This window comes from Schistocerca americana, chromosome 3, assembly GCF_021461395.2.
Source record: "Schistocerca americana isolate TAMUIC-IGC-003095 chromosome 3, iqSchAmer2.1, whole genome shotgun sequence".
Classification (NCBI taxonomy): domain Eukaryota; kingdom Metazoa; phylum Arthropoda; class Insecta; order Orthoptera; family Acrididae; genus Schistocerca; species Schistocerca americana.
The window spans coordinates 115,784,396-115,788,840 of NC_060121.1; the positions used below are offsets into that span (position 1 = coordinate 115,784,396).

Below are 4,445 nucleotides of genomic sequence, written 5' to 3' on the forward strand. Positions count from 1 at the left end.
TATCTGTCATCAACATAAGTAAAATGGGATTCTCACAGAAATTAATTGGTGCCTCATGCCAATCTAAGGCGCAAGAAGATGTAGATGTTCACAATGACGGGATTAAATATCTTGTGGTATGTTGCGTAAGGTCAAAGAATTTGAAACAACCGGCACACGTTAACCTGTGCTGATGTAAAGTTGATTTTTTTTTTGTTGAAACAACGATATCTTGTAACGCTACGGAAGTGTGAAGATATGAACAATGAAGATACAATCTTTGAAAGTGCTGAGTCTAATATAAATTTATGGAGATTAGTTTCATATGAAAAGTTATGACATTTATGTTTCGATCGACATGCAAGAGTGAGAAATCCAGGTTTTGGTATACTGAGTGGAGTAAGACATCCAGAAAATAAATCATACAAATCTTTAAGTTCGAGAAAAAGAACGGATACCAAAAGCTTGTTCTTAAATTAAAGCAAAACAATAAATCATATCACAAAAACACAGTAAATTAGAAAATTATGGACTCACTCAAAACCAGTAAATTCTTTTACTAGTTCCGTGCGGCTCAGTGGTCTAGGGGTATGATTCCTGCTTTGGGTGCAGGAGGTCCCGGGTTCAAATCCCGGCTGAGCCCTTAATATTTTACTTAACTTTTTTAAGCTGTATTGTTTCATTTGTTCGAAAACTCAAACAGAAATTCCTTTTAGATGCGTGCATAACCTTATAAAAGAAGTAAGTTCGGCGCTAGCGGCCGTGCGAAGCGGAGGTCCGATACTTCCGCCTGTGCGGCGTGTGCGAGTGTTTGTTTACTTGTGGACTTAGTCTGCACACGGGCTAGTAACACCGATCATGGCGAACAAGTACAGGAAAACTACATTACGATTCAATTTCTGCAAAGACTACGAACGACCAAAGGCTTTAGCAGTGGAACGATTCATTCGAGAGGACGTCAAGATACCGCCAAACGATATTGTCGGAATTCATCTGTCCATCGTTAATCCCACGGTGTGTGTTAAGATGGTAAATGACGCGGCGTGTGAGAAAATTCTACAGGCGACAAAAGCAGGTCTCCGATTTTGCCATAGTGACGGGAATGTCGGCACGGTAACTGTAGAACATGCTGGTCTGGGTATACGGACAATACGTGTTTTTGAGCTGCCATTTGAGCTCCCGGCTGACGAAGTTATCGAGGCTTTTAAGTCATACGGCACAGTACATGGTCACACAGCAGAACGCTGGACACAATTCGCCACATACCCCGTTCTTAACGGAGTGCGGCAGATCACTATTGATCTTCAGAAGCATGTACCGTCCTATCTGACAATTGGTGGTTGTCGGGCGGTGGTGATTTACGATGGTCAACCACGTACATGTTCTGGATGTGGCCAGGAGGGACACCTCAGGTCGAACTGTATGCAACGGCGGATTACGCAACTGCCTTCAGATGTGCGGGAGCCGTCGCCGGCGATGACAGTACTACCGATCACCTATGCCAATGCCCTCACTGCGTCCGCTGATGACCGAAAGGACACAGTCTCGGTGGAAGATCAAGATGGCACTCTCCGAAACCTTGTCGCAGACGTCGGGATGACAGAGCATGCTGCTCCGTCGAGCATACAATCTACGGCGACAGCAACAGATGAGACCGAACTCCCACCCAGCACACCGATAGTACGAGAAGCACTTCCAGCCACTACGGATGCTGTTCCGTCTGAAACGCACTCTGAGACATCATTAGTTTCGACCGAACTCCCGCCAAGTTCAACGATGGGACTCGAAATACTTCCAGTTCCTACGGATGCTTTTCTGTCGGGCAGCCGTGATTCCCTGCAATCTGAGGACACGGACGGAAGATCACGCAAACAGCGTTCCCCGAAAAGGAGGAAACGGCGGCGTCGCACGACATCTCCTCGGGATGACTCCCCTTGCCCCGACGACGATGTGCCTGTGGACCAAGACGACACAACAGCCTCTACGAAACAGGATGAGGCACTGGGAACTGTTCGATCCGACCCACAGCGGTCTGTCACATTGACGGTACCGGGACGTGGTGATGCTGAAGAGAAATCACAGCCAGTTGGCTCTCCAGACGCAGATGCTGTGGCTATGGACACGAATATATCACAGCCTGAAAAGATGTGGTATGAGGATATTGAGGAGGCGCCGGACGTCATACAGAGGCAGCCGGCACTCACGAAGACGGACTAATAATTGCTGAAGGTGAAGGGAGAGGGGCGAGAGAACGTCTTCTAACTCAGCCCCCGGCGCCGGTGCAGGGAGATGTTGTTGCGCCTCGACAGAGTGGGATTCAACGCCATGCGAACCGTATTGCGACATTAAATATCAATGACGTGCGTTCACCGGCCAAAATACACCTATTGAAGGAAACGGTTTGGGCATCTGATGTGGATATTGCTTTGCTGCAGGAAGTCCACATAGCTGCACTCCCATACATCGCAGGCTACCAATCCTATTCGTCACATGGAGATCACAATGGGAGTGGGGTGGCAGTTTACGTGCGAGATGGCTTCCCAGTGGAAAACGTGTGTTATCTTCCGTTGGCCAGGGGAATGGCTTTCACGACGTTTGGGACACGCATCATCAATCTTTACGCACCGTCGGGAAACAATCGGGGGCGGGAAAGGGCGCGATTTTATGCAGAAGACATTGCTCCACTGTTCCATGGACGTTCTGAATGTGTAATAATTGGTGGAGATTTCAACTGTGTTCTCAGCCAGGAAGACCAATGGCCGCAAGCAAACATCAGCCAGGAGTTGCGAATCGTTGTCAACGACCTTGTACTTAGTGACACGTGGGAATTACGACATGGAGCTGCACCGGGATACACCTATGTGACAAGTCATTCGGCGAGCAGATTAGATCGCATTTATATCTCACGGGCTCATGCAAATGGTGTCCAGGACGCGGAACGCTGGCCATTGGCATTTTCCGATCACAGCACTTACATCTGTACGGTGCTTCTGCCCCGTAGAGAGGTGTGGAACAGTAAGGCCCCGTGGAAACTAAACATTCAACATCTACATGATCCTGAATGCCGTCAACGGATCCTTGAGACATGGACGATGTGCGAGCGAAGGGTTGGAAGGTATGCGACGAAGCTTGATTGGTGGCTGACTTGTGCTAAACCGGCGCTTCGCCGTACGTTCATCTCATATAGCAGGGAAATGGCAGAATGGCGCCGCCGTACTACCGACTTTTATTTTGCAGCACTGCGCGACCTGGATGATGGCCCGCCGGGACAGGACATCTGGATCGAACGCAAAAGGATCAAAGCTAAACTAGTGGCTTTAGCTCGGAAACATCTTCAGGGAACCATGGTGCGCGCCAGATGTCACGATACAATAAGGCACGAGATTCCTTCCATGCACCACGTCGTGAATGAACGAAAGCACCGACGACGCGTTTTGGTACGGGAGTTAATCACCCGCGAAGACCGAAGAGTGACGCGTCAAGCGGACATTGTCTCTGCATTCGTCGACCATTACCAACACATCTATCGGGAAGAAGCAGCCTCTTTCGATGACCTCGACCGTATAGCCACGTCCGTCTCCCGTACACTGACGGTGGAAGCCGCGGGAACCTTACTGGAAGCCATTAGCTGTGAGGAAGTACATGATGCGATCGCACAAGGTGCGTTGAATCGGTCCCCAGGCACTGATGGGCTTCCTGCTGAATTCTATCGCGAATTTCGCAACGAAATGGCACCGCGATGGACGGAAATGTACAACGAGATGTTAAATTCCGATGCGCCTATTCCACCGGCTTTTATGGAAGGCCTCCTGGTGCCAGTACATAAACCGAAGCCAGGAATTACGGTCACACATTATCGCCCCATCACCCTGCTTAATGCCGACTATAAGATCTTTGCACGGTTGCTAGCGTCCCGATGTCGTATGTTCATTCGTAGCGTTCTCTCTCCGGAACAGACGACACCGGGTGGATCGGTGAATGTGCAAACAGCTACTGGCGAATGCCGTGATGTGATAGCGCTGGCGGAGGAGTGCCGGCTTAAAGCGGCGATGGTGGCGGTTGATTTTGACAGTGATTTTGATAAGGTGCGCCACAACTATCTGTATGCTGTACTGGAACAAATGGGTTTTCCAGACCGTTTTACTGGTCTCATTAGAAGGATTTACGGGGGCGCACAATCCTTGGTACAGGTTAATCGGCGTATAGCAGGGCCCATTCAAATTCGACGATCCATTCGCCAGGGCTGCCCTCTTTCGATGCTGCTGTTCGCGATAGCGTTGGAACCATTAATTGGGAGGCTCACCAATTCTCTTTCTGGGATGGAACTACGGGGCTACACCTTCAAATGTCGTGCCTATGCGGACGACCTCCTGCTGCTCGTTCGTTCTGAGGAAGAGGTGAAGACGGTCCTTGAACTGTTGTTGGACCACAGTGTGATCGCGGGTAGTGCAGTGAACATGAACAAA

General features: G+C 49.5%; 1 non-coding gene across 1 annotated transcript; it reads left to right on the forward strand.

Annotated features, from left to right (window-relative positions):
* The first annotated feature begins 550 nt into the window (after positions 1-550).
* On the forward strand, positions 551-622 carry Trnap-ugg. The gene has a single exon. It is a non-coding gene; the product is annotated as a tRNA-Pro (tRNA).
* Positions 623-4,445: the final 3,823 nt, after the last annotated feature.